Below are 26,112 nucleotides of genomic sequence, written 5' to 3'. Positions count from 1 at the left end.
AAAAGCTTATGCGCACAGAAGCAATCTGACATGCTTGCTTACTCTTTTAGAAAAGAGCTTCTTAGATCACACAGATGACAGGAGAAAGGCATTGAAGGAGAAGTTAGAAAAGGGTTTAGAGAAAAGGACTTTTAGAAATGATTATGCTTATAGTGCAATAAAAACACAAGGGAAATTAGTTTTAGATGAGCAACACACAGGGAAGCTTTGTATACATAGGCCTAAATCTAGTACTGACACTTTGTGGGAACGAGTGAATGTAGACATGTGATTTTGTTTCAGAGTAAATGGACATTTATGTTAAATGGACAGGATCCAGCGATTCCTGGTATATATTACATTTGTGGACTTAATGCTTATTACCGTCTTCCAAGAGGATGGTATGGGACATACTATTTGGGGATAGTTTTCCCAAAGATTTTTCAACTGTATGACTTAAAGGAATTTCTGAAATTGACTGAATTATATCATATTAGACAGAGGAGAGAGTCTCCTTCTGGTATAGTGGGAGAGATATTTGGAGCAATGATACCTTCAGTAGGAGTTGTTCTGAATTCGATAAAGATTCTGAAGTTGTCTACTACTGTGGATAACATGCTGACAAATTTTTCAGGAGCCATGATCCTGATGGATACTGAATTAGCTGCATAAAGAACTATGGGGGTCATTCCAACCCTGGCGGTCGGTGATAAAGCGGCGGCCAACCCGCCAACAGGCAGGCGGTCAAAAAAATGGAATTCTGACCCTGGCGGGAACCGCCAACACAGCCTGCCACTTTAACACTCCGACCGCCACGGCGGGACAGACAAACAGCGCGGCGGTCACCGCCAACAGGCAGGCGGCAGACAATGTACCGTCCACCCTATCACAACTCACCAATCCGCCACCTTTTCCGGGGCGGGAGCCCCGCCGATAAAAACATGGCGGAAACAGACTACGAACGGGAAAACGCTCACCTCTACACACTCCACGAGGAAGGAGGACAGTATGGAACCCGAATTAAACATCCTACCAGCTATTGTCTACCTGCTCATCTACCAGGAGTACGAACGCTGGCGCAGACGACAACAGTGAGTACTGCACCTACGACACAGGGGAGGGGGGAGGAGGAAAGCCTACGGGCACACACATACGCCATACACCCACCCCCCCACCCCAAATACCTACACCCCAATGCAGAGCAACAAGTCAGAGTTTCGCCCCCCAAACCCACCGGAATAATGCAAAGACACAATTAAAATGATCTATAAAATATATGTATAAATAGCTCCATTGAAGTTATGGGAAATATGCAATATGAAAGATACAAAATAAGGAATGAACATAGTTAAAAATATATACATAGGCAATAAGTCCTGCCCATTCTGTCAAAGTTCCATAGTCCGTGGGCCAATGTGCAAAGCCCACACAGGAGACCAGATACCATTGGAGAGAACACTGCTGGGGCATCAGATGATAAAACTACAGGCACCTCAGGGGGAAGCGAAGGGAGGGCACCTCAGCCACATGAGTCCACAACGCCAGATCCACGAGGGGCCTCCATACCCACTGTCCCATCCTGGGGAGTGCAAAGCCACAGTCTCACAAGTCTCCACAGTGGGTGGCTTGCCCACTGTGCCATCCTGGGGAGTGCAAAGCGACAGTCTCTCAAGTCTCTACAGTGTGTGGCTTGCCCACTGTTCCATCCTGGGAAGTGCCAAGCCACAGTTCATCAGATGGATTACCGACTCCACTGTTAATGGAGGAGGCATGGTGCTCAGAGTGCTTCGTGAAGCCCTGCTCGACACAGAACCGGCACTGACAATGGGCCAGCGGTGCTTGAGACGGCGTTGCCCAGCGGAGCGGTGCTTGACAGGAAGGGCCCAGCGGAGCGGTGCTTGAGACGGCGGTGGCCAGCGGAGCGGTGCTTGACAGGAAGGGCCCAGCGGAGCGGTGCTTGAGATGAAGGGCCCAGCGGAGCGGGGCTTGACAGGAAGGGCCCAGCGGAGCGGTGCTTGAGATGAAGGGCCCAGCGGAGCGGGGCTTGACAGGAAGGGCCCAGCGGAGCGGTGCTTGACAGGAAGGGCCCAGCAGAGCGGTGCTTGACAGGAAGGGCCCAGCGGAGCGGTGCTTGAGATGAAGGGCCCAGCGGAGCGGGGCTTGAGATGAAGGGCCCAGCGGAGCGGTGCTTGAGATGAAGGGCCCAGCGGAGCGGGCCTTGACAGGAAGGGCCCAGCGGAGCGGTGCTTGACAGGAAGGGCCCAGCGGAACGGTGCTTGAGATGAAGGGCCCAGCGGAGCGGTGCTTGACAGGAAGGGCCCAGCGGAGCGGTGCTTGAGATGAAGGGCCCAGCGGAGCGGGGCTTGACAGGAAGGGCCCAGTGGAGTGGTGCTTGAGATGAAGGGCCCAGCGGAGCGGGGCTTGAGATGAAGGGCCCAGTGGAGCGGTGCTTGACAGGAAGGGCCCAGCGGGGCTTGACAGGAAGGGCCCAGTGGAGCGGTGCTTGACAGGAAGGGCCCAGCGGAGCGGTGCTTGAGATGAAGGGCTCAGCGGAGCGGTGCTTGACAGGAAGGGCCCAGCTGAGCGGTGCTTGACAGGAAGGGCCCAGCAGAGCGGTGCTTGAGATGAAGGGCCCAGCGGAGCGGTGCTTGACAGGAAGGGCCCAGCGGAGCGGTGCTTGACAGGAAGGGCCCAGCGGAGCGGTGCTTGAGATGAAGGGCCCAGCGGAGCGGGGCTTGAGATGAAGGGCCCAGCGCAGCGGTGCTTGAGATGAAGGGCCCAGCGGAGCGGGGCTTGACAGGAAGGGCCCAGCGGAGCAGTGCTTGACAGGAAGGGCCCAGCGGAGCGGTGCTTGAGATGAAGGGCCCAGCGGAGCGGTGCTTGACAGGAAGGGCCCAGCGGAGCGGTGCTTGAGATGAAGGGCCCAGCGGAGCGGTGCTTGAGATGAAGGGCCCAGCGGAGCGGTGCTTGACAGGAAGGGCCCAGCGGAGCGGTGCTTGACAGGAAGGGCCCAGCGGAGCGGTGCTTGAGATGAAGGGCCCAGCGGAGCGGGGCTTGACAGGAAGGGCCCAGCGGAGCGATGCTTGAGATGAAGGGCCCAGCGGAGCGGGGCTTGACAGGATGGGCCCAGCTGAGCGGTGCTTGACAGGAAGGGCCCAGCGGAGCGGTGCTTGAGATGAAGGGCCCAGCGGAGCAGTGCTTGACAGGAAGGGCCCTGCGGAGCGGTTCTTGTCACGGCGGGCCCCTGTTCAGCGGTGCTTCTCACGGCGGGGCCCTGTTCAGCGGTTCTGTCACGGCGGGGCCCTGTTCAGCGGTGCTTCTCACGGCGGGGCCCTGTTCAGCGGTTCTTGTCACGGTGGGCCCCTGTTCAGCGGTGCTTCTCCCGGCGGGGCCCTGTTCAGCGGTGCTTCTCACGGCGGGGCCCTGTTCAGCGGTTCTTCTCACGGCGGGCCCCTGTTCAGCGGTTCTTGTCACGGCGGGCCCCTGTTCAGCGGTGCTTCTCACGGCGGGGCCCTGTTCAGCGGTTCTTGTCACGGCGGGCCCCTGTTCAGCGGTTCTTGTCACGGCGGGCCCCTGTTCAGCGGTGCTTCTCACGGCGGGGCCCTGTTCAGCGGTTCTTGTCACGGCGGGCCCCTGTTCAGCTGTGCTTCTCACGGCGGGGCCCTGTTCAGCAGTGCTTGTCCTGTGTTTCTAGGGAGCCAGACCTGGCCAAGACTTCCCGCTCAGTCGCCATCCGACCTTGCGGTCGCGGGGCCCTCCTGTGATGGAGTCCTGGGCCCTTGGGTGTCGTCCGTCACAACCGGAATGGGGCTGGTGGGGCCCTCCTGGGCAGCTCGCCTGCTGCCTGACTTCTCCGCCCTGCTGCCCTTGCCCTCCTTCGCTGAAGCTCTGTGGCCCTTGCCTCCCTTTGATGATGTGGCAGGTGACGGGGCAAGGCTACTGTCCTTGGTGGCAGCCGTCTCAGGCTTGTCGCGCCAGCCCTTAGTTTTTTTTGTCCTCTTCCCAGGGGGTGGGCTGGCTGTCCCCTTGCTGCTGGCCGATGTTCCTGCCCTAGGAGCTGGTGGACTCCAATAGCCCTGCACTATGGTCATAGTAGATGCAGGGCTGGTGGTGGCTGAGGTTCTTTTTTGACTCTTACCAGATGGAGGGGGTGGGTCAGTGATTGGAACGAGCTCAAGGTTGGAAAGGAAAAGCACTTTGGAAGAACAGGGACGGCTAGGTGTAGTGGGTATGGGAGTGGAGGAAGAGGATGTGGTTGTAGGAGAGTCAAGTGTGCTGTCTTTGGGTGCAGGTGCTTGTGACGGAGGCTGTCGTGAGGTGGATGGCTGTTGGGTGGGTGGCTGCCTGCGTTTGTGTGGTTTGGAAGAGGGGGTGACAGACACACTGGGAGAGGACACAGGGGACGTGTAAATGGCAGTGGGGGTGGTGACTGCACGTGTGCGGACTGTAATGGAGGGTGTGCTGGTAATGGAAGTACTGGCTGATGGTGGTGTGCATGCAGGTGTGAGTGGAGACGTCACAGGGAGGGAGGAGGGAGATGAGGAGGTGGGGGACACAGAGGTGGTAGTGACTGTTGGAATGTCTGCATCTGGATGTTGCTTGGGTGAATGCTTGGTGGATCTGTGGTGCTTATGTCTGGATGAGTTGCCCTTGGGTGTAGAGGTGTGTGCAGGCTGGTCTGATGGTGTGGATGGGATAGGCAGAGGAACAGGAGACTGGGACTGGGTGGAGGGAGTCAGAAGAGGGAGGCTGGAGACAGGCACAATGGCTGCCGGCAGTGCTGAGGCCAGAGCGTTGAACGATCGCTGATGGGCAGCCTGACCCGAATGAATGCCCTCCAGGTATGCATTGCTCCGATGCACCTCCCTTTCTACACCCTGGATGGCATTCAAAAGGGTAGACTGCCCAACAATGATGGTCCTGAGGAGGTCAATGACCTCCTCACTGAGGGCAGCAGGGGTAACTGGGGCAGGGCCTGAGGTGCCTGGGGCGAAGGAGATGCCCGCCTTCCTGGCCGAGTGGGCACGGGGCGAATGCTGAGGGGCTGCTGGGAGGGCGGGGCTGGTGCGCTGGGGGCGGCTGTACCTGTTGTGGCGGTGGGCACGGATGTTGCCGCCACCGCAAGGGAGCTCCCTTCCAAGGACGTGTCGGTGTCGCTGACGTCTCCACGGGTCCCCGTTGTGGAGCTCCACTCGCCCTCCGTCTCACTGGTGTACTCGGAGTCTGTTGCATGGCCCTCCGGGGCCATGTGAGATGCAGCTCCCTCGTGCGCCGATGCCACTTCTCCTCCACCTGATGATGCTAATGCACACATGAACAGGAAGACAAAGAAAATGGGGGGGGGAGAAATGAAGACAGGTTGAGTGCATGCATTGGCAACACCGTTGTCGGAGAGGACAGACACAGAAGCCCCCTGCACTAGGCCGCGCAATCGGGGTACACTACTCAGTTATTGTGACTAGGCCTACAGGTCTATGGACGACAAATGCACACATGGGTGAGGCCGGACCATGGATAGCTGTACTTGGCACCCTACAGAGGTGGGGGGCGGGGGCACAGGGCCATGCCTAACGGAGGGGCCTAGCCTACAGAATGCGCCCTGGCCTAGAGATAGCCACAGCCCTCCTCCCCCACCCAGACACCTTCACTGCACGCAAAGATAGCAGAATGTGCTGATACTCACCCCCTTGTGTCTGCTGTGATGTCCTCACGCGCCCATCCAAATCGGGGTAGGCCACCTCCAGGATCCGGGACATCAGGGGGGTCAATTGGCAGCTGGCACCCCTCCTACGTTGGGAGGCCATCCCCAGCAGAGACTCGGCGGTCTTTCTGGTCCCGCGGCGGATGTCCTCCCACCTCTTTCGGCAGTGGGTGCCCCGTCTGTTGTGGACCCCCAGGGCCCGGACGTCCTTGGCGATGGCATGCCAAATGTCGATCTTCTGATGGACGCTGACCTATGTGACATGTACAGGGTGGTAAAGACAATCTCATCACTTTTCTGCCTGGTCAATGTGAGTGGCCGCCCCTCCCCAACCTTGCCATGTGGCACATGCTCTCATCTTTTGTGCGTTGCACTCCTCATTCGCTCCCCTCCCCACCATCTTACATACACCCCACTCAACACAGGCATAGCCCATTCAACGTGCACCCTGTGTACTAACCTGTTGGTCTGGAGGACCGTAGAGTAGCGCATACTGGGGGAGGACCCCATCAAAAAGTTTCTCCAATTCTTCAGAAGTGAAGGCAGGGGCCCTTTCCCCAGTCGCAGCAGCCATTGTATCTCCCAGACCGAGGTCACAGCAGCACTTGCAGTATCGGTCCTCTCCTGTGGATGATCAGGTCTCGAGTGATTAATCAGATAGAAAATGGCGGTCACGTACCGCGACCGCAGGTGCCCATCCTCATTGGCTACTGAAACCCATAGGGTGCAATGTTAACCAATGCGGCTTAGCACCGTGGTCTTCGACCGCCTACCGCCACGGTGTGCCACGCCAGCGCATTGACCTCACATCCCACTGTCACACTTCACAGGTCAGGCAGCCGCCATTTCAAGGGCCCACATGGCTGAATTTCTACTGCGTCACACAGGCCTAGGCTTTGCATTGCCACTCATACAAGCCTTTCAATGCATAGCGATTCATGTACTGTGCAAGCTGTGTGAACGAACCTGTGGGTTGCTTGACTCTGTGCTCCATGTTGTCCTTCCTAGGCACCGTCCGCTGGGACATGCGAGGAGAAGGATGAATCCTCCTGTGTACCGACCGCTGGTGGACCTGTCGACAATGGAAGAACGACATATCATACTTACATACAGGCTTGACAGAGCAACTATACATGAACTATGTGCCCAGCTGGAGCCAGACCTGATGTCCCCCATCCGCCAACCCACAGGGATTCCCCCTCTGGTGCAGGTTCTGTCAGTACTCCATTTTTTGGCAAGTGGGTCTTTTCAGACAACAGTGGCCATATCATCTGGGATGTCTCAGCCTGTTTTCTAAGGTTTTGTCCAGAGTGTTGTCTGCCCTGATGAAATACATGCGGAGCTACATTATTTTCCCTGAGGTGGGCGATTTGGCTACAGTGAAGGGTGATTTCTATGCCCTTGGACATATCCCCAACATCATTGGTGCCATTGATGGTACCCATGTGGCTTTGGTTCCCCCCAAAGAAAGTGAGCAGGTGTACAGAAACAGAAAAAGTTATCATTCGATGAATGTCCAGGTGGTCTGTTTGGCTGACCAGTACATCTCCCATGTAAATGCCAAGTTCCCTGGGTCAGTGCATGACGCGTATGTCATGCGAAATAGCAGCATCCCTTATGTGATGGAACAGCTACAGAGACATCGTGTGTGGCTAATTGGTGACTCTGGTTACCCCAACCTGTCGTGGCTACTCACCCCAGTGAGGAATCCCCGGACCAGGGCAGAGGAACGGTACAATGAGGCCCATGGGCGAACTAGGAGGATCATAGAAAGGACCTTCGGGGTCCTGAAGGCCAGGTTTAGGTGCCTGCATATGACAGGGGGATCCCTGATGTACTCACCAAAGAAGGTGTGCCATATCATCGTGGCCTGCTGTATGCATCACAATCTTGCTTTGCGACGCCAGGTGCCTTTTCTGCAGGAGGATGGTCCAGATGGTGATGTTGTAGCAGCTGTGGAGCCTGTGGAGAGTGAAGAGGAGGAAGACGACGGGGACGACACGGACAACAGGGATACAGTCATACAACAATATTTTCAGTAGCACACAGGTAAGAATCACCCACGCCATTTTACATTTACTTAAGGCCTCATGCGTCTCCACTGTCTGTGTTTCCCCCCAGTTCCTGTTAACTGATTTGTGACTTTCCCTTCCCTTTTCAGAGCTGTATGACCCACTGCGTGACTTATGCTTTGTTTGCCCATGGACTAAAGCTTATTGAAATTGGTATGTTGTCATCACAAAGTAACTGGACATTATTGCACCGTTATGTGTAATACATTTGTTAAGAATACAAGCAGACTCCTGTTATTTTAAGTGCAATAAGTGATTTATTTTAAGTGCTACATATAGGTACATGATTGTAAAACGGTGATGGGTGGGGGTGGAGTAATGTCCATGGCAGAGTCCAGTTCTCAGTCGCACAGGTGCATTGTCCATATGCCTGTGGAAGGATGGAGCAGGGGCAGTTAAAGTTTGGACAGGGTGACAATGTGGGACAGTGGGATGACATCAGGGGGTATCTTAGGCTGGCGGGGGTCTTGCAATCCTACTCTGTCTTCTTGTGAGATCTCAGGTTCCGCTTGCGGGGTGGTTCTTCTTCTGCAGGAGGTGGGGTTCTGGTGGCCTGTTGTTGTGTGGGGGCCTCCTGTCCACTAGCGCCGGCGGAGGTGGTAGGCTGTTCCTGGCCTGGGCTAGTGACAGGGGCCCTTTGGAGTGCCACATGGTCCCGCAATGTGGTGACTATCTGGTTAAGGGCCACGACGATGGTCCCCATTGCGGAACCGATGTTCCTCAGTTCCTCTCTGAACCCCATGTACCGTTCCTCCTGCAATGCCTGGATCTCCTGGAACCTGGCCAGTACCGTCGCCATCGTCTCCTGGGAGTGGTGGTAAGCTCCCATGATGGAGGAGAGGGCCTCTTGGAGAGTCGGTTCCCTGGGCCTGTCCCCCCCTGTCGCACAGCAGCCCTCCCAGTTCCCCTGTGTTCCTGGGCCTCTGTCCCCTGGAAGGTGTGCCCACTACCACTGCCCCCAGGTCCCTGTTGTTGTTGGGGTGGTGGGTCAACCTGGGTGCCCTATAGTGGTGGACACACCGCTGATTGACGTGTCCTGGAGACAGAGGCATGGGCCCGCTGGGTGGGAGCTGTGCTGGTGTTCCCAGAGGGGGTTGGGTCTGGTGTAGCCTGTGGCTGTCTGTGGGGAACCGACTGTCCAGAGGTCCCCGATGGGCCGGGCTGGTCATCTGGGTCCAGGGAGACAGAGCTGCTGTCATCGCTGGGGGCCTCTTCTGGGGGTGGGATGGACATCTCTGTACCCTCTGTGGCGGTGTGGTGGCGTTCGGGTCCTGCAGGGGTATAAAGGTATGGTTATTGCTTCTGTGTGTGGCGTTTCGTGTGATGGGTGGGTGTACCCAAGTTCAGGCATTCCCTTGTGGGGGCTTTTGTGAGGGTGGCTTGTGGGGGTGATGTGTGTGTGCAGTGGGCATGCTTTGGTGATGGGTGTCCATGCTTTGTGGTCACATGCAGGGCTTGGTGTTGGGATGGGTGGGTTGTGATGGTGAGCCATTTGCAAGGAGTTGGTGTGATGGGGTGGGGGTGAGGGTGAGGGTATGATTTGGCATGCAGGTGGGGTGGGGGTGGGAAGCAGTAGTGAAGATTTGACTTACCAGAGTCCATTCCTCCGCCTACTCCTGCGAGGCCCTCAGGATGCAGGATGTGCAAGACTTCCTCCTCCCATGCTGTAAATTCTGGGGGAGTAGGAGGGGGTCCGCCGCCAGTCTTCTGCACCGCAATGTTGTGCCTTAATACCATGGAACGCACCTCCCCCCGTAGGTCATTCCAGCGCTTCCTTATGTCATCCCGATTGCGTGGATGCTGTCCCACCGCGTTGACCCTGTCCACTATCCTTTGCCATAGCTCCATCTTCCTGGCAATTGTGGTGTGCTGCACCTGTGCCCCGAAGAGCTGGGGCTCTACACGGACTATTTTCTCCACCATGACCCTGAGTTCTGCATCAGTGAACCTGGGGTGTCTTTGGGGTGCCATGGGGTGGTGTGGATGAGGTGTGGGGTGGCGTTTGTGTTGATGAGTGTGGTGCGTGTGGTGGTGTGTGGTGTTTGGTGCGTGGATTCTGTGTGGGTGATGGTGTTGTGTGCCTCTGTGTTGTGGGATTGTCTATTCTGTGCTCTCCCTCTAGCCTTTGTCAATAATTTCGGGTCGTAGGGGTTTGTGGGTGATGTGGGTGTGTGTTTTATATTGTGTTGGGTGTGTGGGAGTGGTGTTAGTATGTGTATCAGGTGTGTGTGTTTCAAACTGACCAATGTGGCTGAGTTTTCTATGTGTGTGTGTATTTTGACTGCGGCGGTGTGTACCGCCAATGGAATACCGCGTTTGAAAGACCGCCGCGTGGATTTGTGGGTCGGAATGGTATGGGCGTATTTCTGTTGGCGTGACGGTGGAGGTTTGGTCATCGCCATTTTTTCGCTGACCTTTGGTGTGGCGGACTTTTGTGGATGTCGGGTTTTTGGCGGTTTGCAAGTTGCGGGTCAGAATGACCGTGGCGGTTTACCGCGGCCGCGGCGGTGTTATGGCGGTTTTCTGACCGGCGGTAAGCGCCTTTTACCGCCGAGGTCAGAATGACTCTTCAGAACTGCCTTTTTTTAGACATTCTTTTAGCAAAGGATGGCAGAGTTTGTAAAATGCTTAATTTGAAGCATTACTGTTCGTTCATTCCTGATAATAGTAAAGAAATTAGAAGCTTACTTACTAATCTGACTAATGAGAGTGCTGATTTGAAAGAGTTGAAAGAACCAGGTGTTTGGGAGAAAGTTGACAAAAGATTTGTTTCAGTGGGAAATTGGCTTAGCAACATTGGGAAAGGGATCTTATTGAAAATAATACAAGGAATATTGATTATTGTAATTGCTTCATTGGAATATGGGGAATATGCCAATTGTGTAAAAGGATTAAATTGAAGAAATTGAAAAATTATCAGAGGAGGGAAGAAATGAAAAGGGAAAATTTGTTTAGGAGAAACTTGAAAAAGGGGACACGCATTTGAAGGGGTAGAGATGACAGAATTTTAGCTGATGAAAAAATTTGTGAGTGAAGGTTTGGTGTGATGACACATTTAGGCCCTCATTCTGAACGTGGCGGCAATAACCGCCGACCGCCATACTGACGGTGAACAAAAGACCGCCAGTGTCGGTGAACTGCATACCACCGTATAATGATGCCAAAAAGGCAAACCTACACAAATTTGGCAACCTCCACCCACTGCCAGGGCCAATGACGGCAGAAAGGCAATATACCCCACCCTGCCACTACCATGCAGACAAATCCCCCACCCTCCAAATAATGATGCACAAATCATCACGGCGGACAGTGAATGCCGAACGACTACTGGCTGTACGGACCGCCACAGCCAGCAATGGGACCCGCCAACAACAAATGCACACATTGGCAAGTTTGAAAAACACACACCTGACACACATCCACAACACTTTAAAACACACACACACATACACACCCCTCATTCCTTTGCGATGCCAACAGCACGACAGATATTGACAACCCAACTCGCTTACACTGAACTAACCATCATACAAGTCACACACACAAAAACACCACCAAAACACATACATAGCACAACCACCATCACAAGCCACACACCAAACCACACAATAGCACCCTCACCAACACACCTACAACACACACCATGGCACCCCCTAAGCACCCACGCTTCACAGACAGGGAGCTAAGGACCATGGTGGATGAAATATTCAGGGTCGAGCCACACCTATTTGGGGCACAGGTACAGCAGAAACCCGTGGCCAGGAAGACAGAGCTATGGCAGATGATTTTCAACAAAGTCGACGCAGTGGGAAACCATCCACGCAAAAGGGAGGGCACCAGGAAGAGATGGAACGACCTGCGTTGCAAAGGTTCGTTCCATGGCATCCAGGCACAACATCACCGTACAGAAGACTGGTGGTGGCCCTCCACCTCCTCCACCCAAATAAACCGACTGACGCTAGAAGGTCCTAGCTATCCTGCACCCGGAGGGCCTCACTGGACTCACTGGAGGACTGGACTCGGGTAAGTCAACTGCAATGCCTTAACAGTCACCACACCCATAATGCATTTATCACCCGATTCCTCTCACTCCCACCAGGACCCCATCCCCTACCCACTCCACAACACCCACACACTCACATCCAAGTCACCTGCATGCCCACAATCCCCCAAACAAATCACCATCCAGCCCCTTGTGCACGGTCACCAACCCCTGCATGGAATCCCAGTGGCACTACAACACCCACATTGCACAACCACCCCCTCAATAAATGCAACAAAATGTACACGAAGGGACCTTGCATGCCACTACATGGTAATCCAACCATCAATTAGTGCTGACCGGTGCTGCAATTGACAAAAAAGTACAGGACAACCACATCTCTATTCACTCACACACAGGCACCACCACCCATGCCACCTGTAAGGAGACGTCAAGGAGTGCCAGTCCTCCACCTGAAGACGGGGGCCCCACTCAGGAAAGTGTAGAGAGATGTCTGGACACAGAGGAAATCCCTGGCCCATCCCACATCACTTGACAGTCACCCTCCAGAAACCCCACCCAGTACACCACTGACACCCCTACCACTCAGCCACCACCATCAGCCCTTGCCAAACGACCCCACACCAGTGTCACTAGGCCACGGACTGGCTGCCGACATGTACAGAGGCCAGAGTCTCCACCCACCACTGGGCAGAATGATGATGGGCCAATTGCAAGTAGGGCTGCCAGACCTATGCAGGGGACACAGGCACAGGGGACTAGGGCCAGTGGGAGGGCATCAGTGGCCCAGGGTGGTGGCCAGAGGATAGATGCAGCAGCCCAGGAGGGGATTTCTGAGGTCCTGGGAGCAAACCACCATTCCCAGGACAGGATAGGCCAGATCCTGGCTATCTTTGGAGCAGAATCAGAGGCTGCAGGTAGCACACCACCAGGAGGCCATGGAACAATGGAAACAGCTCAACGCCTCCATGGCTGTAGCACCAAACAAACATCCAGCCTGAGTCCTCCACCCACCTGCCGGCCCCTACCACTAGCCAGGACACTGCCTTGCCATCTACATCTGCAGCATCCACTGGACTGATGGCACTGCCAGAGGACTCACTGGACGCCAGCACCCCTACTCATGCATCCCAGCTGCACCTTCGCAAACGTGCACTCAGACCCAGATATCCCACTGAAACACCAGCTAAGACCAAGACCAGTGCCAGACAGTGACTCTGCCCTGAACTTTCTCCCTTGTGAGCCACTGAGCTACCTCGTTGACATGCCGCTACCATCTCACCATCTTCCAATGGCCCCATGGACGATACCCCTGTGCAACCAACAGCTGGGCATATGCACCTGAGTATGTTGTTCACCATGTGCCCACTTCCTTTCACTGTCCCAACACTTATGTATGTTTTGACTTTGAATAAATACACATGTGCACTCACAATATCTGCCCTTAATCAATATGAGAGATCAATTGTGAATGTGAATGCATTAGCCATTTAGCATCATAATGCCATTTTTATTGCAGGAGGGGATCCAACACACTGTAGTGTCTGATGTATGTCACAGTGTACATCCCATTGCGTGCACTGGCATCTGCCACTTCAGTCATGATTTTGCTGGTAAAGGACACCACAGTACTATTACATGAGTCAGACTGAAATAATGCAGTAAAGCCATCAGCATCGTACCTGAGAGTCACTGGAAGTATAGGCGGAATAGCTGGGTCCTGGAGTTGATATCTTCCTCCTCTTCTTCTTCACCATCACTCTCATCCCTCCTCTAAGGTTGCAGGGCTGGTTGGACAGCACCCTCCTCTTGCAGAAGTGGGATAGCTTTTCTCACAGCCAAGTTGTGCAGCATACAGCAGGCCACCACTATTTTATACACCTTGTCAGGGACATAGCACAGGGATCCTCCAGAGAGATGGAGTCAATTAAATCTTGCTTTCAGGAGTCCTATGGTGTGCTCTATCACCCTCCTAGTACGACCATGGGCCTCATTATAATTCCACTCTGCATCTGTCCTGGGATTCCTCACAGGTGTCAGGAGCCATTGCATTTTGGGGTACCCAGAATCCCCTGCAAAAGTGGGTGAAAGAGGGTTGAAACACACATTTTACTTGCAAACAGCCTGGCTGTCAGCTATGTAACTGATCCAGTGTCATACACACTCACCCCTGAGCCAAGCCCAGCCCCCCTGTAGTTGTCCCGTCATGTGTGGCACACTGCTGTTTCTCAGGACAAATTAATCATGGACTGATCCTGGAAACCTTGCATTTACATGTGAAATGTACTGATCAGCAGTACACACCAATTGTATATTAATGGAGTGATAGTTCTTACAATTCCGATACACCTGTTCATTCACTATTGGGGGTATGAGGGCTATGTGGGTTCCATCAATGGCACCTATCACATGGGGGATATTAGCAAAGGCATAGATTCCTGATTTGATGGCAATGAGATCAGCCCTTTGGGGAAACTGCACATAACTTTGCAAATGTTGAACAAATGCATCCAGGAAATTGGACAGTATGAGGCTGAACATTGGCTGAGATACCCCTGCAGCCATGCCCACTGTCACTTGAAATGAGCCTGTGGACAGAAAATTGAGCACAGATAGCACCTTCACAGTTGTAGGTATGGCATGCTGATTCCGATTGCCTGGCTTCAGAACAGGATCTATTACTGTACTGAGGTCAAGGATTATAGCTCGATTAAGTCTGTAAGTTATGATGATGTGACATTCCTCAATGGTGGCCAGATCTACTAGGGGTCTGTAAACAGATGGGGCTCTCCCTCGCCACATGGATCTGTACCAATAGGTGATGAAGGAACACATTTTGAATTTAGGCATACACTTGCAACACAAGGTGTCACAATACATTTCTACAATGCGACACATAGGTAACGCACACATAAACAAAGAACGAGGTAGTCCATCAGGCTAATGTGTGGTGAGGTTTGTCTGTCATAATCGCATCACAGTGTAGACACACATCCAACCATGAGTACATGTGGGGGACCAGTACTCATGTCAGTAATCGACGAAGGGGAGAGAAAATGGGGCCATGGATGAGGCCCCCGGCCAGGCTATGGAGAAGTGGTGGAAGAAAGATGGCGGCCGCATGCCATCCAGGTATTGTAGTGTGGAAGTGACTTAATTCTGCTGGCATTAGTCATCATGGCGGTAGGCAGTATTCACCGCCGTGCACCTGATCATTGGATTATATGGTTTTCAATGGGGAACCTGGGCCAATCATGATCTCCTCTAACAGTGACAGTGCACACTGCCGCAGTATCTACTGCCATTTTGACAGACCCTTGACACCTGAATCCTGCGCTACGGGGAGGGAAGAACTCCTCTGCGTGTGCTGCTGTGTCCTGACTCTGGTCCCTGAGATGGCACATGTGACAGGGGAACGGGCCCCGGCCTTTACCGTGGACGAGCTTGAGAAGCTGGTGGATGGGGTCCTACCCCTGTATGCCAAGTTGTATGGACGACCAGAGGAGCAGGTGAGTTGCTATCTGTCCTCCTTAGATGTGTGTGATTGTCACGGATGCCTGTATGCGTTTTTGTTTGCTGTGTGAATGCTCACCTGTAGTGTATCTGGCAGTTTCTCTTTGTTATTTGTTCATTTGCATGTCTCCGTGGGCCATGTCAGTATGAACGGGCATGGCATTTGTGTATGGGGCACCCACACTGTTTCTTTACTCTGTGTGTCCCATGCAGGTCAGTGCCCATCAGAAGAGGGGACTGTGGCAAGCCGTCGCCAAGGAAATGCAGATGCTGGGGGTCTACAACTGGCGGAGCACCCACTGCAGGAAGCGGTGGGAGGACCTGAGGCGCCTGGCCAGGAAGACCGGAGAGGCCCAGTTAGGGAAGGCCTCCCAACGGGGAAAGGGTGCCCGTCGGACCCTGACCCCACCTAATGGCCCACATTCTGGCAGTGGCCTATCTGGATTTGGATGGGTGCTTGAAGGCAGCACAGCAGCCACAAGGGTGTGACTGCCAACACTGTTGTGATACCACTGTAATGAGTGTAGTTAGATGCTAGGGGTTGCATGCTTAGTAGTGCCTGGCACATAGACAGTTGTGTCCCTGCAGTCCTACCCCCCTATACTTCCGTGGGTTGGTGTCATTGCTAGTTTTGGCAGGGTCTGTAGGCCTTTGAGGGATCCTTTTTTGTAATATTGTAATCAATGTATCCCCAGGAAATTGTAGATGTGTTGGCTTAGCATAGTCTCTCATGGGTTCACTTCACAGAGTATATCAGAGTAGTGATTCAGGATGGGAATGTTGTGTATTCTGGGGTCATGCCTACTAGTCAGGGGCACATTCATGACATGTGTTGTGTCTGCTGAGGGTTTGTGCCTGAGCTGAGTGTATGTGTCCAAACAGGTACATATTTCCTGGAATTGACATACTTCTGTTTTGTTTTGTTTCCCCTCCCCTGTGCTCTTGTGTCCCTGTGTACATTAGCATCATCTGACGAGGGAGCTGAGGCACCGGCCAGTGCGGATGCAGCAGACCACAGTTCCAAGGAGGCAGAGTCCACCAACGCCAAGGGGACCAGTGGGTTGGAGGGTGAGGGGAGTACCACGGGAGAGGCAACTACCACTGGAGGTAGTGACTCTGATACCTCCTCCGATGGCAGCTCCCAGGTGGTGGCAGACCCTACTGGGCCCACCCATTCTTTGTCATCTTCCACCACCCCCCATACCATCAGTGCCCTCTCAGTTGCTCCCCACCGAGTTGCCTGTGCCCGCTCACCCAGGAGCATGGGCGTCTCCTTCGCCCCAGGCACCTCCTCCCCTGCTCCAGTCAGCATTACTGCCCTCTCAGAGGAGGCTATTGATCCCCTGAGAACCATCTCTGTAAGGCAGATAACCATCGTGAATGCCATCCAGGGGCCAGCATCCCAGATGCCGCAATGGAATGCATACCTGGAAGGCATTCACGGTGCCCTGTCTGGCCTACAGAGATCTTTTCAGGCTCTGGCCTCCTCTTTGACAGCAGCCAATATCCTTGATCATTCCGTCCCCGCTCCCACCACCTCTACCCCTTCCAGCGCACCACTCCCTTCACCCATCCCAAGCACACACACAGACAGCCATGCACACAGATCAACACACAAAAAGCACACAGAGAAACACAAGCACCACACTTCCCACCACAGGCAAGCACACACCCAACATACCAAAGCACACACAACAATATCCACCTCCCCCCACTGTATCAGCCTCCCCCTCCTCCCTGTCTGTCAACTCACCATGCACACCCACATGCAGTGCACCCTCAGTCAATGCTGCTGCCCCCATTCTTGCAGTCACCACACAAGCTGACATCCAGTTATGCACCCTAGACACCACACCTGCACTAACCACAACTTCACATACACTTGCAGCACACTCACCAGACCTGCAGACACCCACACTACATCCAACTACACGGGCAGCCTGTCTTCTCCCACTGTGTCCACCCCCCTTCTCCCAAAACACTCAAACATGCACACTCATCCACATATCCACCATACATAAGCATACTAAACAGGCACATGCATCCACGTCCAGCACACCTACACCTCGTACGACCGTTCCCTCAACCTCCGTTCCCAGACCTGGCTCCAAATCCCTTCCAACTGCACCTAAGAAGCTTTTCCTCTCCTGTGTTGATCTGTTTGGACCCACTGGCCCACCCCATCTTGTCCCGAAATGTTCCCAAGTCCTAGCCCAGTCCACTCCTTCCTCGTCTAAGTCCACCCCAGGCCGCCCTTCCATTTCCCGTGCCCCTTTGCCAGGGATGAAGAAGCACCATGTTGCCCCAGGTCCCTCTGCAACCACCCAGTCCAGGGCCACTCCCCCTCCTTCCAAGGGCAAGCTCAAACCCTCTCCACCTCCACCTCCTAAACCTAAACCCAAACCCCCCCCTTGAAGACCTGAGGCCCCACCCCGCCAACCCCTGCCCCCATTCCCTGAGGTGCCTGGCTGCCCCATCGATGCCCCTCCCAGTGGAGTTTCCTTTACCATCGTACAGGTCAAGTGTGGGCTATATGTGCCCTTCCGGGACTTTGCAGTACATTTTCTTTGTTGCAATTAAATGTGACTGCCCAGCAGAACTGTTGGCACAATATAGAGATGTTGTGCAGAGTTTCACTGTCGGGGTGTGGTGTGCACAGGTGTGTGCATTGGTGCAGTTATTTGTTGGCTTGTGACTGGTAAGCACATCTTGTTATGGTATGTATGGCTCAGGATGAATGGAGGGGTTGGGAGTGCGTTGCGGTGTGGGTGGGGCTGTAATTGTGCCCTTTCTTCCCATGTGCACTAGGCTGCAGTACTTACCGTCGTCGTCTTCGTCGTCGTTCACGGTCCTGGAGGAATATGGCAAGGAGAAACACTGGGATTATTTCCAACTCTCGCACCATGTCTGCGTCGGCGTGTTCTGTGTGCCTCCGGTGAGTGTTTCCCTTTATTTGGTCATTTCTGCCACGCTTTGTCTGGCACTGGTTCCCACCCCGGAACTGATGTTTCATTATTTGGTGGGCGGGTGGAGCCTTTCCTCCATCCTGAAGGCGGCCTTCCCTGTCGTCAGCAGGACTACAAAAATGGCGGTGTGTGGATGGCCCCTTACTTGTTTCTCTTTGGCTTTATTATTTGATGGACTAGACCACCAGCCTGTTGGCGATAGTTACTGCCACCGTCGGCGGTGCGGTGTTTCACACCATGTTCATAATGACCACCTTAGTCATCAGAGGAGGGATTGTTGACACTGATTTTACTAATGAACATTCATGTATTTTGAGTGTCGAATTTGTGTAGAAATTGTAATAACTTAGAGAAAAATAATGCACACATTTGAAAGTGTGCCCACGTAATATGAAATGTTAAGCTTATGTTTGATTAATGTAGCAACATGTCATAATAAGGGTTATGTATTGTGTATTAGCTTTGTTAATTTTAGGCCTTAATGTAGCGAGGTCTTGGCCTAGTTGCACGGCCTCATCTCAAGCTGCTTAGGTTTCTTAGGTTTAATAAAATGGCTGCTTGGAGAATTAAGTTGTGATTTTCCACTCTACTGTCCATGTGCTTGTAACTAAAAGTCTTTCTCATGAGAACTACTTGCTAGGAGATGATGTACTTGCTAATGCAACATTGTTAATGTAATGTGTTCAAGATTGACTTTCCCAGGAGAGAACAATGACCATACTGATTAGAGTACAAGCTGCAACAATATTGATACCTGGCGAGCCGAATGACTAGAGCGGGACAAGAGGAGTCAATCATCGACATATGAACCACGTACTAGTAGAATTATAGATCTGAAGTTTTAGTTTTATTGGACAACGTGTGAACATGCGATCCCTTGACCAATAGGGACATGGGAAGTAGTTATAGGAAATTTTACTTAGCCAGACTGCACTTAGAAGAAGACAGCATTTCGCCATTTGACATCGCATTTGCCCACTTTCTATCTTGCTGTAAGGCCATTATTTTCTTGATCATCTTGAGAAGAGACTTGCTTTGATATACTGCTTAAAGACTTTGCCTTTTCTGAACTTTGATGCTGAATCCTTATGCTTTGCTGACTGAACTGATGTCCTGAAGACGAAGACTGTCACCGCTTGCTGATCCAAACTGAGGATAGGTATATTGACTATGATGTTGTTTGCCATGTCTATTTGCTTTTGTTTCTAGGTACCAACCGTGCTATTTTGATAGAGCCACAGATAGATGTTTTTCCAAATTTCTGTAACTAAATTGTTTTGCATGAAGCCCAAACATGCTATTCTGATCTGATGTTAGTTAGGGTTCTCACTGATGAAGTTCACTACATGAAATGACAGCTGATGTCTTTTCTTTGCTGAATCTACATGTAGGTAATATCATTTGCGCAGTTATTCTTGTTATTAATTTTTACTGTAACTTTGATATCTGTAGTAGCTCAAGTTTTGACTAGATTGTGATACTTTTACCACTTAAGACAGCCACTACTGTTTACGTATGTTTAGCAATTGATTTTGAGGATGAGTTATGTGACTTTGGCATTGATAATGTAGGAAAATAAGTATTCTAACTTTTATACAAAGGTGTAGTTATTCATGACTGCAAGGTCATGGTGTGTGACAATTACTGTCTTTTATTGATTACTAATGTCATTGATTGTTATTGATTATTGATCTGCATGTACAGGATATATGGTAGGAAAACGTCAAAGTGAGTCAAAAGGTTCATCGACCTATTTGCAGCTCCCTTGTAAGTTTACTTATTAAGGTCTGACGCGCTAACAATGGCCTATCTGTAAATGATGGTGTGCTATCACACCTTACTTTAGTAATATACATGCAACAATGTGCTCCAAAATACACCATCAGCTACATACGATGCCCTTACCACTGTCCTGCTGTACTTGTTCTTTGGGGGATTCTTGGATTTTTCACAGTCTTCATTTCAGTGATGTACCATTGATGGCAGCACTCTGAAAATTGACCCAGCACCACTGTATCGAATTATAATTACTGCTCAGATCAATATTTGGCCATCATTTTCTTTGCTTTAAATTACTTAGAAAGAAGCATTGGACCAAACATTGCTTTGCAGGAAGAATAGGTTATCATAAAATTGTGTATGGTATCTTGTCAGTAAATTAAGGTTTCCTATGATGTTAGACCAGACAGCCCTAGGGTGGTCTTCCCCCAAACGTTTTGCCTGTTTGCCTTACATTTTTGCTGATTTCTTTTTGTTGGCCTTAGGACTCTGAGCATGTGCTCTCTCTCTAAAACGTAGTTTAATTGGCATATACCTAATTTGCATATTTATCGATAACCCCATAGTAAAGGACACTACATGTGTCCAAGGCCTTACATTAAATGATACTAGTGGACCTGCAGCAGTGCTTGTGTCACCCACTTAAGCAGCCTTTTTAAACATGTTCCAGACCTGCAATTGCAGCCTGAATGCAGTATTACACTGTCATGTTGAGTTGGCATTTAATACTCCATGCAAGCCTTATACTCCCCTTTTATTACACATAGGTCACCCCTAAGGTATGCTCTAGGCACCCCATAAGGTAGAGTGCTCTGTAATTAAAAAGCAGAACATATACTTTTAAGTTTTACATATCCTGGTAGTGAAAAAATCTCAAATCGTTTTTCACTACTGTGAGGCCTTCCCCTCTCATAGGATAGCATTGGGGATTCCTTATTACATTTAATAAGTGATAATTCCTGGATGAGATGGAATAGACCTGTCATGTTTAGTACCAATGCAATTGTAATGACAAACCCTCTTTAATGGTAAGGTCAGATTTATTATTACAATTTTGAAAATGCTACTTTTAGAAAGTTGGCATTTTCCTGTTCTCAGTCCTATGTGCCTGTGGCCTGCCTCCAATACACCTCTGGGGTGGGGTGGCAGCTGGCCTTGTGCATCCTGTTGGGCCATCTTGGGTAGGATGGGCGGGAGTGGCTGACACACCTGAATAGGCAGTATCCTGTCCCCACACATAGGGCCTGATTACAACTTTTGAAGAAGGTGTTAATCCGTCCCAAATGTGACGGAAATACCACCAGACGTATTACGAGTCCATTATATCCTATGGAACTCGTAATACGGCTGGTGGTATATCCGTCACATTTGGGACGGATTAACACCTCCTCCAAAGTTGTAATCAGGCCCAAAGTGTTGCTAGCCCCCTGTAGTGAGTCTGGCGCAGGGCAGGGCAGGAAGGTAGGACCTCTGGGCACTTCAAAGTCCGTCTTTGAAGTCCCTTACCTCAAAGGTGCCACTTGTTATAAGAACTAGACTTCTGACCCTAGCAACTCAGTACACTTCTCAACCTGTGGATACTTTGCTAGGAAGAAGGGCTGATGTAATGCTACAAGGACTGCTTCTTTAGTGCTCTGTAAGAACTACATTTTTGCTATGCTGACCTTCTCCCTGCTGCCCTCTTGCCTGGGGATGGAGAACTGGACCTACAACCTTCCGTCTTGATCCCAGGACCCCAGAGTGACTTCAAGGGATAGTATGCTGGCCTCCCGACCTGAGCTTCAGGAACATAATAGGGTCCACACAGCCCCTGGACCTGTTTTCAACAACCCTCTGACCCCCAAGAGGCACCTCTCAGATCCTGGGCCCTTCGCAACTGTGAATTGGCCAGTTTGCTCCAGAACCGCATCAGTTGCCTGAGGAATCGATGTGAGCAGCCGCAAGTTTGTCTCTTTACACAGCACGCATTGCTGCTCTCAACCGCGAGGCTCCAGCCCACCTGTCCTCGGCGGCAGGCCAACTCTTTTCACCCACGGACCACCACCAGCAATGCTCTCCTTGCTCCTGGGGAACTTCGTCTCCGTGAACAGGACTCTAGGCCTAATTCTTTGGAAAGTGAATCTTCAGCTGGACTTGTCTGGGACTTTATCTCGCCCGCCCATCATCTCAGTTTGCCTGAGCTTTTGGGTGTGCCCTGGTCTAGCTTGACCATATATCCCTGGTTTGCACTTTATGTTTCCAAAGCGGTACAACTACGTTTATTCCTTAAAAGCTCTTATCTTGACTTCTGCTTATTGGATTTTTGTTTCTTTGGTCTTGTAACGTTATTAAATTAAGCCCTATTTTTCTAACCAGGTGTGGTATCTTTTGTGTGGTGTTTCCACTATTTTACTGTTTGAAGTGTTGCAAAACACATTGGCCCTCATTACAACCCTGGCGGTCGGTGTTAAAGCGGTGGTAATACCGTCAACAGGCCGGCGGTAAAAAAAAGGGAATCACGACCATGATGGAAACTGCCAACACAGACAGCCACTTTAACACTCCGAACGCCATGGCGGTAAAAACAAACACCGCGGCGGTAACCGCCAATAGACAGGCGGAAGACAATGTACCACCCACTGTATTACAATGCACCAATCTGCCACCTTTTCCGGGGCGGTACCAACGCCATCAAAAGCACGGCAGAAACAGCATTTGGAACGGAAACCACTCATCTCTCGACATCCAACGAGGAACCAGGACGCCATGGAGCCCGAGTTACAGGTGCTACCAATGTTGGTTTACCTCCTCTTCTTCCAGGAGCAGCAAAGACGGCGGTGACGACCACAGTGAGTACTGCACCTAGTACACAAGGGAGGGGGGGAGGCAAAAGAGAGTGACACAAACACGCAACACGCAACACCCCCAGCCCCACCCTCACCCACAACACCATACACACAAATACATGCCGCAATATTACATATACACCCTGTAACCCTCTGGAAGAATGCAAGGACAAAAGATGTAATCATCTAAAATTCATATATGGAAACAGGTCTGTAACAGATCAGTATATACAAATATGTACAGCAACTGCACAAGTCCAGATAGTGTTCCATTCATGGTCCAAAAATGCATGGGCGAAGCCCACACATGATACCTGCCTCTATATGGAGAGAACACTGCTGGGGCATCAGGTAAAAAAAAAAAAAACAGGCACCTCAGGAGGAAGGGGAGGGGGGGCACATCAACCGGATGAAGGGACGACGCCACTGCTCCACGAGGGGGTTCCATGCCCACTGATTGGTCCTGGGGAGTGCAAAGCCGCAGTCTCACAAGTCTCTCAAGTGGGTGGTTTGCCCACTGATTGGTCCTGGGGAGTGCAAAGCCACAGTCTCACAAGTCTCTCAAGTGGGTGGTTTGCCCACTGTTTGGTCCTGGGGAGTGCAAAGCCACAGTCTCACAAGTCTCTCAAGTGGGTGGTTTGCCCACTGTTTGGTCCTGGGGAGTGCAAAGCCACAGTCTCTCTAGTGGATCCTTTTCTCCACTGGTTCTGGAGGGGGCTTTGTGCCCAGAGTGCTTCATCCTGCCAAGGACTGGGGTAGTGGATGCTGTTCTCCACTGTTTCTGGAGGGGGCTTTGTGCCCAGAGTGCTTCATCCTGCCAAGGACCTGGGTAGTGGATGTTGTTCTCCACTGGTTCTGGAGGGGGCTTTGTGCCCAGAGTGCTTCACATGGTGTGTGGCAGTTCCCATTCCCGCCCCTGGGTGTCAGAGCCATGAGAATTCCTGGGAACAGGTAGCATGACACTCCATGGAGCAGAGACACACTCCACCTTGCGGCGACTCAGCCTGCCAACTGCTGGTACTGCCAGTGCTGGTTGTGGTGCCTCATGTATGCTGTGCAGGGTCCCAGACGTCTCTTGCAGCCTAAGACGACTGCCCACTGGGGATGATGTCCATGTCCTCTGTGGTGGCACAGTCTGAGTACGTGGCGGCACAGGTGGCGGTGGTTGCAGCGGTGTCAGCGGCGGGCACGCTGGCGGTGGTGCATGTGTCAGCACCTGTGGAGGGAGACACCAGGACATCTCCTGCAGCATCGGATGGCTGCCCACTGGGGATGATGCTGAGGACTGGAGCAGAGGCAGCATACGTGCAGGTGGGCGTGGTGGCGGTGCAGGTGGCAGTGGTTGCGCCGGTGTCCACCGTAGAACAAGTTGCTGTTCTGACCTCAGAAGGGGTGTCACCAGTCCCTCACCCTGAGGCTCCGTGCCCTGAGCTGACTTCCCTTTAGCCTTGTGTCTCTTCACCATTTTGGAAGTCGCTGCTGGGACCTTGGCACTGTCCTCTTTTGTCTTGGAGGAGGCCTTGCTGCTTGGTTGGTGCGGCTTGTCCTTACGGCACGTTGTCCCCTTCTTCAACTTGGCAGGTGCGGAATAGGGTGATCCTTGGCCTCATTAGGTAACGCACTGGCAGCCCAGATGGGTGCGGCCCGCGATGTTACAGGACTTGCAGGGACCACAGTACTGGAGGATTTCGTGGCTTAGGTGCTGGGCTGGGATCTGGACATCCTGGCCCTAGGGGAAGGACGGGGGGAGGTGTAGGGAAGAGGTCAAAGTTGGCGAGGAAATGTTTTTTAGACACACTGGGTGGGAAGATGGAGCAGGTTTGGGAGTGGAGGAAGAGGTAGTGGTGTGGTGTACGTCTGCTGAATTTGGGTGAGGGTGCATGGGCTGGAGGCTGTTGTGAGGTGTCTGGCTGTTGAGTTGGTGTGTGCCAGCGTTTGTGTAGTTTGGGAGGGGGGCTCACAGACACACTGGGAGAGGACACATGGGACGTGTGAATGGTAGTGGGGGTGGTGATTGCACGTGAGCGGTGTGTGGTGATGGGCGTGCTGGTAATGGAGGTAGTGGCTGAGGATGTGGTGCATGCAGGTGTGAGTGGAGATGAGACTGGGAGGGAGGAGGAGGGCGTGGAGGAGGGGGACACAGTGGAGGCAGTGGATGTTGGTGTGTCTGCATGGGTATGGTGCTTGTGTGAGTGCATGTGGGATGTGTGGTGCTTATGTTTGCCATGTCCACTCTTGTGTGTTGATGAGTGTGCATGCTGGTCTGATGGTGTGCTTGGGATAGGCTGAGGTACAGGGGATTGGGTCTGGGTAGTGGATGTTGGAGGGGGAGGATGGACACAGGGTCAATGGCTGCCATCAGTGCTGAGGCCAGAGCCTGAAATGCTCTCTGTTGGGCTGCCACACCAGAATGAATGCCCTCCAGGTATGCATTTGTTTGCTGCAAATGCCTCTCGACACCCTGGATGGCATTCAAAATGGTTGATTGCCCAACAGTGAGGGATCTCAGGAAGTCAATAGCCTCCTCACTGAGGGTAGCAGGGCTGACTGGGGCAGGGCCTGAGATGCCTGCGGCGAAGGAGATGCCCACCCTCCTGGGTGAGCGGGCACGGGAAACTCAATGAGGGGCTCCTGGGAGGGCAGTGTTGGTAGGGGGGGGTGGCTGGGAGGGCAGTGCTGGTAGGGGGGGTGGCGGCTGTACCTGTTGTTGTGGTGGGCACAGAGGTGCCCGCCACCGCAAGTGACCTCCCATCAGAGGAGGAGTCGCTGGTGTCTCCTCCTGTCCCCGTCGTGGAGCTCCCCTCGCCCTCTGTCCCACTGGTGCCTTCAGACTCCGTACATTCACCCTCCAGGGCATTGTGGGTTGCAGCTCCCATCTGCTCCGATGCCACTGCTCCTCCGCCAGATGATGCTAATGCACACAAGGACATGGTGACAAAACAAAAAGGGGGGAAAGACGGAGGAGAGACATGGTCAATGCCTGCAACAACACCACAGTTGGCGGACACAACACACAGGGAGCAGCCCTATGCACTAGGCCATGCACTAACATTTCAGGGGAAAATCACATGCCCATGGTGGACTGTTCCTATACCCATTTGATGCACACATGGAACCCACAGGAGCCTGACTAGGTGTAGAGGGCCACTACCACTTTTGGGGTTGGACTGGCACTGAGCTTGCCTAAAAATTGATCTACCCTGGCACACTTGCCCTGCCCTAGGGGAACCCACAGCCCTCTTCCCACACCCAGAAACCTCATAAAGCACGCAGA

The sequence above is a fragment of the Pleurodeles waltl genome, chromosome 2_1, assembly GCF_031143425.1.
Source record: "Pleurodeles waltl isolate 20211129_DDA chromosome 2_1, aPleWal1.hap1.20221129, whole genome shotgun sequence".
In the NCBI taxonomy this organism is placed as follows: domain Eukaryota; kingdom Metazoa; phylum Chordata; class Amphibia; order Caudata; family Salamandridae; genus Pleurodeles; species Pleurodeles waltl.
This window is presented reverse-complemented; position numbering follows the sequence as displayed.